At 47.2% G+C, this 13,449-nt stretch overlaps 1 pseudogene; it reads left to right on the top strand.

Moving 5' to 3' along the window:
• Window positions 1–342: 342 nt before the first annotated feature.
• LOC146863327 (uncharacterized) overlaps window positions 343–13,449 on the top strand; it is a 76,451-nt pseudogene continuing 63,344 nt past the window's right edge.

Here is a 13,449-nt window from a genome sequence, read left to right as displayed (position 1 = left end):
GGGAGAGCACTGCTGATTTTTGGGTTACTTATCCCCTAACTCGTCGCCAATTGTAGCGTCTTCCCCAGACTGGGTACCTGCCACAGGCCGCGGAGGCAAAGGGGCCCTGCTAGGGTCCCCTAAAGTCTTTTTCTGACAGCCTTTATGTGTCGAAAAGGACAGTACGGAAAGGCTGTTTGAACATCTTAATCCCGACGGCGGAAACGCCATCCATAGGCGATTACTTTGTGGGTCCGAGGGCCGGAAGACTCCAAGAGCCGGTCGGAACTGCGTTGGAATGACCTGCCGGTTTACGCTCCGACCGCCGACATCGTAATTCGGTGGTCGGACTGCAAACCGACTATGTCGGACAGAAAGCCTCCGGCCACGATCAGAAAGTTTCCGACTAGTGGTCAGAGGCTTCCCAATCAAGATCGTAATTGAGTCCCAAGTACTTTCTCAAATCCAATGTGCGTACAAATTTATAAAGTTCAATTCTTACATCAGTATATACATTACCCCTGCTTGGGCAAAAAGAAAAACCTAAATCCAAGGGGACAGATTTACAAGCCCCTTGCAACACTTTTGCGCCACTGTTGCGTCACTTTTGTGATGCAGTGGCGGCGTAAAAAATGCGGCCACTTTACACCTGCATCAGGTATAATGAATGCAGGGTGGGAGTTCCCACGCAGGAAAGCGTCGTAAAAGTGACGCAGTGAAATCTACAACATTTTCAGGACGCCATAAGGAGTGATGAAGTGTAGTGGGAATAGGCCTCAAAATGCATTGCTGTTCATTTGTTTGCATTAAATATTTTGATTGATTTAACTATACACACCCGTGTTTAAATTGTCTTCTGGAAGATTTCTCAAAGTATAAATAAGTTGATTCTAATTTTGATTGTTCACAAGTCAGTCACCAGTGTTGGGGTTGACCCAACAAATCCACTATGTGACAGCTTACCCTGCTACCCGTGTCATACTGCTGATATTGGAATTTGTGTTACTGCAATGATTAAGCTGATTGCTGTATGACTTGTAACATGCTAAAATCCAATAAAAAGGTTTTATAAAAAAAAACAGTGTTGGGGTTGACAATAGATTGACTCAAGCAATTGGTATTGTGAATACAGCATATCCATGATGAAGCGAGGGTTTCTCAGGTTGTCGCAGGGAAAGTGACACATCTCTACAGATGCGTCACTTTCTTGTAAATCTGCCCCAAGGTGTCCAACTCATCCTTAGTTAAACATCTGTTGGATAGGTTGATTACCGTCAGGTTATCTATCATTTTCTGTCCTTGCTGGACCTTGTTTGTATTCCCACTAGGGCTTTGTTTCCTTCCCTTCCTGCCTCTCCTGCTTTTCTTGATTTTCCTTGTCCTTTTCCGCCTCCATCTTATGGGCGGCCTCTCTTCTGTTTCGATTGAGTTCTACCCTTGCTTAAGAGAGTGAGCTCCTTAAAAAAAAAATGGGGATCTCCATTCTCCTTTCCCAAACCAGTGGTGGAAGGTTCACTGATGTCTGATACATCACTCTCCTCCCATGTATCTGACGTTGCTTCTGTGGTAGAAACAACATTTTTCTCCTTTGTTGAAATAGTAACTTTTGTTTGTAAATGTGGCCATATTTCCTAGAAAAGATCAACCCACATCCAGACTCATTATCATGAAAATCATGCAAAAAATGTCTCAGATTCTTTGCCTTGATCTCTGCCTCATATACATCTAACCGCTTGTACATATCCTCTTTAATTCCTCTACTGTTCTCTAATCCATTCGTTTTTGGAATTCCTGCAAAATTTAGGCTGAATACACATTCCAAAAAGAATCTCTGCAGCCATTTTCCTCTTGGCCTTCCGCCATGTCAAAATATACCCACGTATGTATTCCAATAGTCCACTGATGGTACTGCTGTCACCCTCAAAACTACTAAAAGGGCACCCGCCTTCCTCCGCCAGTTGAAGCTTGGCTTACCCAATCCTTATTTGCTTCTCGTTGGCGTTCTCCAACCCCTGGGGAGCGCTTTCCTGGGGGATGCCGCTGTGTAGACACACACTCGCGTATAAATCCTGCGGTGCTTTGTCTTCGGTCCTTGTTGACACAAGAATTCATCCAATGAGAGATGGGTCTCGGGATGGAAAACTGCTCATCATTCAGCCACTGTTAGGCCTTCCCATAGTCATCGCACTGACCCTCACTGCCAGGGTGACCAACTGGCATAGGTGCCAGTTCAGGACGGTGAGTGTAAAAATTCAGGACAAAGGGTCAAAATTCAGGACAAAAATTCAGGACAGATGGTATGTTTTGCAGACACGTCAGAGAAGGTCACTCATTAGTAAATAAGTAAGTAAATGGATAACAAACATAAGTACAGGGGTGCAGGAGAAAAACAGTGCTGTTCTCTATCGGACAAGCACAATCACTAAGTATGTGCTACTCTTGCCCATTAATTCTGTCCTAGCATTACAAGGTGATGGTTCAAACCCGGGTACAGGGTAAAGGAGCAGTGCTTTACAGAGATGGTTCAAACCCAGGTACAGGGTAAAGAGAAGTGCTTTACAGAGAGGGTTCAAACCCAGGTACAGGGTAAAGGAGCAGTGCTTTACAGAGAGGGTTCAGACCCAGGTACAGGGTAAAGGAGCAGTGCTTTACAGAGATGGTTCAAACCCAGGCACAGGGTAAAGGAGCAGTGCTTTACAGAGATGGCTCAAACCTAGGTACAGGGTAAAGGAGCAGTGCTTTACAGAGATGGTTCAAACCCAGGTACAGGGTAAAGAGAAGTGCTTTACAGAGATGGTTCAAACCTAGGTACAGGGTAAAGGAGCAATGCTTTACAGAGATGGTTCAAACCCAGGTACAGGGTAAAGAGAAGTGTTTTACAGAGATGGTTCAGACCCAGGTACAGGGTAAAGGAGCAGTGCTTTACAGAGAGGGTTCAGACCCAGGTACAGGGTAAAGGAGCAGTGCTTTACAGAGAGGGTTCAGACCCAGGTACAGGGTAAAGAGAAGTGCTTTACAGAGATGGTTCAAAGGAGCAGTGCTTTACAGAGAGGGTTCAGACCCAGGTACAGGGTAAAGAGAAGTGCTTTACAGAGATGGTTCAAATCCAGGTACAGGGTAAAGGAGCAGTGCTTTACAGAGAGGGTTCAGACCCAGGTACAGGGTAAAGAGAAGTGCTTTACAGAGATGGTTCAAATCCAGGTACAGGGTAAAGGAGCAGTGCTTTACAGAGATGGTTCAAACCCAGGTACAGGGTAAAGGAGCAGTGCTTTACAGAGATGGTTCAAACCTAGGTACAGGGTAAAGGAGCAGTGCTTTACAGAGATGGTTCAAACCCGGGTACAGGGTAAAGGGGCAGTGCTTTACAGAGATGGTTCAAACCCAGGTACAGGGAAAGGAGCAGTGCTTTACAGAGATGGTTCAAACCCAGGTACAGGGTAAAGGAGCAGTGCTTTACAGAGATGGTTCAAACCCAGGTACAGGGTAAAGAGAAGTGCTTTACAGAGATGGTTCAGACCCAGGTACAGGGTAAAGGAGCAGTGCTTTACAGAGAGGGTTCAGACCCAGGTACAGGGTAAAGGGAAGTGCTTTACAGAGATGGTTCAAATCCAGGTACAGGGTAAAGGAGCAGTGCTTTACAGAGATGGTTCAAACCTAGGTACAGGGTAAAGGAGCAGTGCTTTACAGAGATGGTTCAAACCTAGGTACAGGGTAAAGGAGCAGTGCTTTACAGAGATGGTTCAAACCCAGGTACAGGGTAAAGGAGCAGTGCTTTACAGAGATGGTTCAAACCCAGGTACAGGGTAAAGAGAAGTGCTTTACAGAGATGGTTCAGACCCAGGTACAGGGTAAAGGAGCAGTGCTTTACAGAGAGGGTTCAGACCCAGGTACAGGGTAAAGAGAAGTGCTTTACAGAGATGGTTCAAATCCAGGTACAGGGTAAAGGAGCAGTGCTTTACAGAGATGGTTCAAACCTAGGTACAGGGTAAAGGAGCAGTGCTTTACAGAGATGGTTCAAACCTAGGTACAGGGTAAAGGAGCAATGCTTTACAGAGAGGGTTCAAACCCAGGTACAGGGTAAAGGAGCAGTGCTTTACAGAGATGGTTCAAACCCAGGTACAGGGTAAAGGAGCAGTGCTTTACAGAGATGGTTCAAACCCAGGTACAGGGTAAAGAGAAGTGCTTTACAGAGATGGTTCAGACCCAGGTACAGGGTAAAGGAGCAGTGCTTTACAGAGAGGGTTCAGACCCAGGTACAGGGTAAAGAGAAGTGCTTTACAGAGATGGTTCAAATCCAGGTACAGGGTAAAGGAGCAGTGCTTTACAGAGATGGTTCAAACCTAGGTACAGGGTAAAGGAGCAGTGCTTTACAGAGATGGTTCAAACCTAGGTACAGGGTAAAGGAGCAATGCTTTACAGAGAGGGTTCAAACCCGGGTACAGGGTAAAGGAGCAGTGCTTTACAGAGAGGGTTCAGACCCAGGTACAGGGTAAAGAGAAGTGCTTTACAGAGATGGTTCAAACCCAGGTACAGGGTAAAGGAGCAGTGCTTTACAGAGATGGTTCAAACCTAGGTACAGGGTAAAGGAGCAGTGCTTTACAGAGAGGGTTCAGACCCAGGTACAGGGTAAAGGAGCAGTGCTTTACAGAGATGGTTCAAACCCAGGTACAGGGTAAAGGAGTAGTGCTTTACAGAGAGGGTTCAAACCTAGGCACAGGGTAAAGGAGCAGTGCTTTACAGAGATGGTTCAGACCCAGGTACTGGGTAAAGGAGCAGTGCTTTACAGAGATGGTTCAAACCCAGGTACAGGGTAAAGAGAAGTGCTTTACAGAGATGGTTCAGACCCAGGTACAGGGTAAAGGAGCAGTGCTTTACAGAGAGGGTTCAGACCCAGGTACAGGGTAAAGAGAAGTGCTTTACAGAGATGGTTCAAATCCAGGTACAGGGTAAAGGAGCAGTGCTTTACAGAGATGGTTCAAACCTAGGTACAGGGTAAAGGAGCAGTGCTTTACAGAGATGGTTCAAACCTAGGTACAGGGTAAAGGAGCAGTGCTTTACAGAGAGGGTTCAAACCCAGGTACAGGGTAAAGGAGCAGTGCTTTACAGAGAGGGTTCAGACCCAGGTACAGGGTGAAGGAGAAGTGCTTTACAGAGATGGTTCAAACCCAGGTACAGGGTAAAGGAGCAGTGCTTTGCAGAGATGGTTCAAACCTAGGTACAGGGTAAAGGAGCAGTGCTTTACAGAGATGGTTCAAACCCAGGTACAGGGTAAAGGAGCAGTGCTTTACAGAGAGGGTTCAAACCTAGGCACAGGGTAAAGGAGCAGTGCTTTACAGAGATGGGGCAGTGCGCGCTACGAAATTCGTTTTATTTATTTAATTGTTTACTTACCTCCAATTATCCATGTTCCAGTGTTTAGTACCCCCCACCCTGCCCCCGCCCCGCCTTTCCGCCCCACGGAACTCCCTCCACGGACCGCTGCTGGGTTCAAACCCAGGTACAGGGTAAAAGAGCAGTGCTTTACAGAGAGGGTTCAGACCCAGGTACAGGGTAAAGAGAAGTGCTTTACAGAGATGGTTCAAATCCAGGTACAGGGTAAAGGAGCAGTGCTTTACAGAGAGGGTTCAGACCCAGGTACAGGGTAAAGGAGCAGTGCTTTACAGAGAGGGTTCAGACCCAAGTACAGGGAAAGGAGCAGTGCTTTACAGAGATGGTTCAAACCCAGGTACAGGGTAAAGGAGCAGTGCTTTACAAAGAGGGTTCAGACCCAGGTACAGGGTAAAGAGAAGTGCTTTACAGAGATGGTTCAAATCCAGGTACAGGGTAAAGGAGCAGTGCTTTACAGAGAGGGTTCAGACCCAGGTACAGGGTAAAGGAGCAGTGATTTACAGAGATGGTTCAAACCCAGGTACAGGGTGAAGGAGAAGTGCTTTACAGAGATGGTTCAAACCCAGGTACAGGGTAAAGGAGCAGTGCTTTACAGAGAGGGTTCAAACCCAGGTACAGGGTAAAGGAGAAGTGCTTTACATAGATGGTTCAAATCCAGGTACAGGGTAAAGGAGCAGTGCTTTACAGAGAGGGTTCAGACCCAGGTACAGGGTAAAGGAGCAGTGCTTTACAGAGATGGTTCAAACCCAGGTACAGGGTAAAGGAGCAGTGCTTTACAGAGAGGGTTCAGACCCAGGTACAGGGTAAAGAGAAGTGCTTTACAGAGATGGTTCAAATCCAGGTACAGGGTAAAGGAGCAGTGCTTTACAGAGATGGTTCAGACCCAGGTACAGGGTAAAGGAGCAGTGCTTTACAGAGATGGTTCAAACCCAGGTACAGGGTAAAGGAGCAGTGCTTTACAGAGAGGGTTCAGACCCAGGTTCAGGGTAAAGGAGCAGTGCTTTACAGAGATGGTTCAAACCCAGGTACAGGGTAAAGGAGCAGTGCTTTACAGAGATGGTTCAAACCCAGGTACAGGGTAAAGGAGCAGTGATTTACAGAGATGGTTCAAACCTAGGCACAGGGTAAAGGAGCAATGCTTTACAGAGATGGTTCAAACCCAGGTACGGGGTGAAGGAGAAGTGCTTTACAGAGATGGTTCAAACCCAGGTACAGGGTAAAGGAGCAGTGCTTTACAGAGAGGGTTCAAACCCAGGTACAGGGTAAAGGAGAAGTGCTTTACAGAGATGGTTCAAATCCAGGTACAGGGTAAAGGAGCAGTGCTTTACAGAGAGGGTTCAGACCCAGGTACAGGGTAAAGGAGCAGTGCTTTACAGAGATGGTTCAAACCCAGGTACAGGGTAAAGGAGCAGTGCTTTACAGAGAGGGTTCAGACCCAGGTACAGGGTAAAGAGAAGTGCTTTACAGAGATGGTTCAAATCCAGGTACAGGGTAAAGGAGCAGTGCTTTACAGAGAGGGTTCAGACCCAGGTACAGGGTAAAGGAGCAGTGCTTTACAGAGATGGTTCAAACCCAGGTACAGGGTAACGGAGCAGTGCTTTACAGAGAGGGTTCAGACCCAGGTACAGGGTAAAGAGAAGTGCTTTACAGAGATGGTTCAAATCCAGGTACAGGGTAAAGGAGCAGTGCTTTACAGAGAGGGTTCAGACCCAGGTACAGGGTAAAGGAGCAGTGCTTTACAGAGATGGTTCAAACCCAGGTACAGGGTAAAGGAGCAGTGCTTTACAGAGAGGGTTCAGACCCAGGTTCAGGGTAAAGGAGCAGTGCTTTACAGAGATGGTTCAAACCCAGGTACAGGGTAAAGGAGCAGTGCTTTACAGAGATGGTTCAAACCCAGGTACAGGGTAAAGGAGCAGTGATTTACAGAGATGGTTCAAACCTAGGCACAGGGTAAAGGAGCAATGCTTTACAGAGATGGTTCAAACCCAGGTACAGGGTTAAGGAGAAGTGCTTTACAGAGATGGTTCAAACCCAGGTACAGGGTAAAGGAGCAGTGCTTTACAGAGAGGGTTCAAACCCAGGTACAGGGTAAAGGAGAAGTGCTTTACAGAGTGCAACTTCAGATAATTAAAATAACTGCCACCCTGTGAGATCGGCACACTTGCATACCATATTACAGTCGCGCCCCCCCCCTGCCCCCTCACGCACTATAAAATCTTTTACTTACACCGCAATTTGCGGGTCCGGGCTCACGGGGTCACGTGACGCACCGCCGCCATTTTGGATAGGTCTATGACACTTCCTGGGTTCGGGGGTTAGCGCTTTAGCGCTGTTGCACCGCCACATCGCCTATTTAAAGATCGCTTCGGCACGCAGCGGTGACGCGCAGCGGTCACGCCCTCGTTACGCCTGAGTCTAGCCAGAGTCCTGCCCGTCTGCGCCCGTCAGCGCTAAGGCAGGGCTAGGGCAGGGGACGCTAGTTTCCTCAGGATGATATCGGCCGATGCCTTGCGCAAACTGCGCTACGAGGTAGGAAGCTGCCACCATGATGCCATAGACCCTCTGAGCGGCCCTTATCAGTGCCCCAGGTGTTCCTTTAGGCTTCAAAGGCCTCAGCCAAGTTTAATAACTCGACCTAGTCCATCTATGCTGTACACAGCGGACGCTGTCGCTGAGCCTGCCTCTCGACCGTCAGTAAAAATCCTACATCTTAACGTCAGATCCTTGGTCTGCCACTATCTGGAAGTGTTCTCCCTGATTACGGATGAGAACCCTGATGTATTCTTTTTTACCGAAACATGGCTACATGATCAAGCCATGGTAACTATGAACTTAGCCCTACCTGTGGGCTATACTATGTACACGCTCCATCGTAACGCTAGATGGGGGAGGCATTGCGGCTGCGGTAAAATCATGTTACCCATGTGTTTGGCAGCCTGTCTCCATAGCGGGATGTGAGAGTGCTCAATTTAGCATCTCTATAAACCCCCATTTTACCTTTTCGGGTTTGCTCATATACAGGCCTCCTGGCCCTGATGCAGCTTTTCGTAACAGCCTCCCGGAGGTAGCCTCCTCCCTTGCGCTGAAGACGGCCAACTTCTCTATAGTTGGAGACCTCAACCTGCACATGGAGTCACTAAGTTCCAACGCTGTCAGCAGTTTTCTGGCTGATCTTGAAGCTCTTCAATTAGCTCAGCTGATTGAACAACAGACTCACACTGGCGGACATTTACTAGACCCCTTTTTGACTAATATTACTAATATTTCAGTACTCCAGCCTAAACCCATGGTCTGGACCGATCATTATCTGATCGAGATCCACATTGCTACATCTGCTCCCTCTTTTAGAAATAACATCTCTAACATCTTTAAACGACCATGGAAAAATTTAAACCTAGTGGATTTTCATCAGCTTTTGATGAAACACCACCTTCACCTCCCCACTGAAGTTACCCGTGGTTATGATAGTTTTTGTGAATGGCTAATTTTAGCTCTGGATTCGCTCATACCTGCTAGATGGTGCAGGACTCGATCAGGTCCCTCTAATCCATGGTATAACGACTCTCTTAAGCAGCTTAAATCTTCCTGTAAAAAGGCGGAGCGAGCCTGGCGTAAAGCGTACGACTCCGACCTCAAGTCAGCCTATAGGGCTTGTACTAGGTTATACCATCGGGCCATATGCAAAGCCAGAGCTACGTATTACTCGTTGGAAATAAAAAACAGCACTAATCCAATGAAGGTAATTTTTAAGGTGTGTAAAGATCTAACTAGTATAAAGACGGCAACCCCAGCTAAAGCCACCTTAGCCCACTGTGAAGATCTCGCCTCCTTTTTCGTTGAAAAAGTTGAGGCTATATATAGGTCTTTCCCTCGGTCCACCTCTTTAAATAAAACACCAGTTCATAAGCCTATTGCCTCAAAACTATTGTTATCTATTCCGGGCCCGACCTCTGAGGAGTTTAGATCTTTGGTTTCCAAAGTTAAGTCTGGTTCCCCTACGGACCCTCTAAGACCTGCTCAATTTCAGGATCTTGCAGAGTGCTGCTATCCTCCACTCCACAATCTTATTGAACTCTCTTTTGTTTCAGGTAATGTACCCACTAAGTGGAAGCAGGCCACCATCATTCCTATACTAAAGAAACCTTCCCTTGACCCCGCCAAACCCGAACATTACCGGCCCATTTCCCTTCTCCCCTGGATATCAAAACTAGCAGAAGCACATGCCAATAACATCCTCACTTCACATCTACAGAAAGCTAGCATTCTTGATCCTTCTCAGAATGGGTTTCGTGCAGAACACAGCACTGAAACCGCCCTTTTAGCAATTGTGGAGCAGATAAGGAAGATGCTAGACAGTGATCAGACGGTGGCACTGATCCTTTTGGATCTTAGTGCCGCCTTCGACACTGTCTCTCACTCGATCCTTCTCCAACGGCTTTCTGAGGCGGGAGTCGGGAAAACTGTGATGGATTGGTTCCGCTCCTTTCTTGCGGAGCGCACCTTTAGAGTCTCCACGCCACCCTACGAATCTTCTCCCCATCCTATTTTATATGGTGTTCCACAGGGTTCGGCTCTCAGCCCGACCTTGTTCAACCTTTATGTTCAGCCGTTGGCGGAGGTAGCCCGTAGGTGTGGTCTTACCATGGTGTCATACGCTGATGACACTCAGCTTGCGGTGGCACTTAATGGTGACACCACTATGGATGCTTCCGCCTTCCAGGCTGCCCTTAAAGAAGTAGCAGGGTGGATGTTGGAGAATTGTCTTCAACTTAATGCTACTAAGACCGAGGTCCTTGTCCTCGGCAAGGATACTAAGCTCTGGTGGCCATTAGAATTGGGCCCAGTCCCCACTCCCGTTACAGAGGTTCGAAATCTCGGGGTGTGGCTCGATGACAAACTCTCCTTTACTCCCCACACAAAGAGAGTGGCTGGTGTCTGTTTTGGCACTTTACAGTGCCTTCGGCCGATCTTTAAATTTTTCGACGCGGCTACCAGACAAATAATAGTCCAAGCCATGGTTCTCACCAAATTGGACTATGCTAGCTCACTCCTGCTGGGAGTGAATCAGGCAGAGCTAGCTCGCCTCCAGCGTGTCCAAAATGCGGCAGCCAGGATGCTGGTTGGCCTCCCTAAATTCTGCTCAGCCCGACGCACCATCCATGACCTCCACTGGCTGCCTGTAGGGCAAAGGATTAAGTTTAAGGCCTTATGTCTGACTTTTAAAATCCTTAAATTGGCCTCTCCTCCCATCCTTGCCCAGACTATCTCTTATTATACTCCTTCCAGAGCTCTCCGGTCATCAGGGCAAAACCTTGCCATTGTCCCACGCTACAAAAGAGCTAGAATAGGCGGACGTTCTTTTGCGGTGATGGCGGCCTCTCTCTGGAACACTCTGCCTACTTCACTCCGTTCTATACCCGATCTGTTTCTGTTTAGGAAGGCTCTAAAAACCTTCCTATTTTCCACAGTTTAAGCTCTCTTCTGTTGGAGTCTTCCCAAGGTTTGTTGTGTTGTGTCACCATCTCCTCAGCGCCGGGACGCCTCTTGGCTGCGGCATCTGTGCGCTCTATAAGATTATATAACATAACATAACATAACATAACCAGCTGGGTGCACTGAAGCTGGTCTAGTTCTCCCCACTCTTTCCGTCTCATTTCCCTCATCCCATTCTCTCACTTGCTCTCTCTTTCCTTACTCTTTTGTCCACTCTTCCTTCCTCAAACGTCTCTCACTGTTTGTTTTTCATTCTCTTCCTTTTTTGTCCCCTGCATTCTCCTTTCTTGAGTTTCCATCCATTCTTCTTCTCCTTTCTCTGTCCACTTTTCCTCCTTAACTTTTATTCTCTCCCCTGTATTCTCCTTTTATCTATCTCTCCTCCGACCACTTTTTGTCTTTCTCCTGTAGGGTCCTTTTTCACTCAGTTTCATCTTTTCTCTCTCTCCTCCATCCTCACTCTCCTTTCTCAGGCTCCTTTTCTTTCTCTCAAGCTTTCTTTCATAGCTCTGTTCTCTCCCTTCTTCCTTGATCCCTCCTACATCTTTTCTTCCTCACTCCTTTAGTCTACTTCTGCAGCAGTGATGGCATTGCTCACTATAATCTGTGGTGGGCAAGTATGTTGGCTTATGCACCCCAGCAACAAACTGCAGAGGCACAAATACACAAGAAACACCTCTGCAAAAACCACTAACATTTGACTCAAAAAAATCTGAATTTCAATTTAAAAAAAATCTAACCTCTGCTGAGAGGACTTCTTGGTCTCTCAATAGCACACAAGCGAAAATGAAATTCCTTTTTTGCTTTCTGCACTTGACGTTGAAGGCACTGAGCAAACTTAGTGCTGCACTACATCTATAATATACAAGAAATGCATTGCATTTGTTAATATCTCAGTGTTAATTGATCCAACTTTTGAGTGTCATGCTACATATATTAGCTGCAATTTCCACACTAGAAAATCGGAATTTTTCATTGAAATTATTTTTTTAATGTTTCCTTACCAGTGCTTTGATAGCCATAGTTAATTTCCCATTTAGGGCCCCTGTTCTCTTTTAAACTGCTTGTCATCGTTGGATTCAAAATAAAATCAAATAGCCCTGAGCACACTGAGCAAGTACTAAAATCTACAGAGCTCCTAAATTTAATGTGCTGTCAATGTCCATCTCACACAGGTTTTTAATTGCTGGATGGTAACCAGCTCTTAAGGAGACAGGCCTTTCGTTGTCTCCAAAGTAGTAAGGAAAAGGAGTGATGCATGCCGAAAAACACAGCCCCTGGCAACACGGAAGGTGCCTCATCCCCGGGGATTAATGTGCTTGATTTAGGTCGGGCTCTCAGTGAACAACAGGCAAATTACACAAGGCCGCAAGTTCCCCACAGTACTCTGATGGGGAAAAGCTCCTCTCCTACAGTCTTACTGGCTCCAAGTGAGTCACTGGCCTTCAAGGCCCGCACATGAGTGCGCAAGATATGTTAAAAGGCAGACGGCCCATTGTCATTGAAAATGTGGTAATCAGCTACCTGTCCACAGCCTGTGCAAGGTCGGGAGTGGCTGCGGCATCTTGTGAAGTTCAAAGAGAAGTGGGAATGGGCCCCAAGAACTTTGTAACTCCAGGGGTTTCTCGCAGGGGAACAGCACAGTTTGCTGAAATGCCCAGAATTACGGACAAAAGGCGTCCGTAAAAGGCACAACAGAAATGACACCAAAATTACGGACGGTCCGTGAAATTTGCCGACGGTTGGTCACCCTACTCACTGCAGTGGCACGCTGTAGCCGGTGGAAGAAACCAGATAGCCAATCTATGAAAAAGCACAGCCACAGACAGAAACAGCAAACTCCTGGTAGTGTCGTACATGATACATTTTATCGGCAGAAATGGTGTACCTTGACGGCTGCTGCCGATATGAAGTGGGGGGGGAGGCAGCATGTGCGGAAATTTTTTTTAAAAAAAAAAAAGTACACTTACCTTCCTGCAGCCGGCCGCCGCCGCTGTGATCCTCTGCTCCAGCACCTCGCCTCGGTGCTCCTCTGCTCCAGGAACTGCAGTTCCCATGCACAGGTTCTCAGACTCCCCTGCGGCCAATCCCGTGAGAAGCGCTGGGATTGGCCTGAGCTGGCTTGTTTTCCGCTCCAAAGGAACCTGGAAGCCTGTGCCTGCTGTTCTCTCCACCAGGCAATGTAGTTCTGTCGGGGAGATGTCAGTGCGCATGTCGGTTTGGCCGTCCTGAGACAGGCGGCCAAACCGACATGCACATTGACAGCAGTGCCCTGCGCCCACCGCTCCTACTGCTGATGGTCTCGCCCCCAAGACTTAGCTGATGGCTCATACAGGTTAAATAAAATGATAATAAAGCAGTTTTAATAATAGCCTTATTATGATTTTATTTATGTTTTGATGTACTGCTTTCAGCCGTGGGGCGATTATTCTCTGCCATTACGGAGGAGCCGCCCCTGTATGTGTATAACCCGCAAAGTGTTAGGGCAAAGAAGTCTTGGTCAAGGGTGCTCTTCAATGTCCACAAACATTCTTTTAAAGTTCACAAGATGTAGGAAATGTTCATAAACATAGGCACAGAAACCGATAC

The sequence above is a fragment of the Triturus cristatus genome, chromosome 2_2 (genome assembly GCF_964204655.1).
Source record: "Triturus cristatus chromosome 2_2, aTriCri1.1, whole genome shotgun sequence".
NCBI lineage: Eukaryota > Metazoa > Chordata > Amphibia > Caudata > Salamandridae > Triturus > Triturus cristatus.
This window is presented reverse-complemented; position numbering and strand designations above follow the sequence as displayed.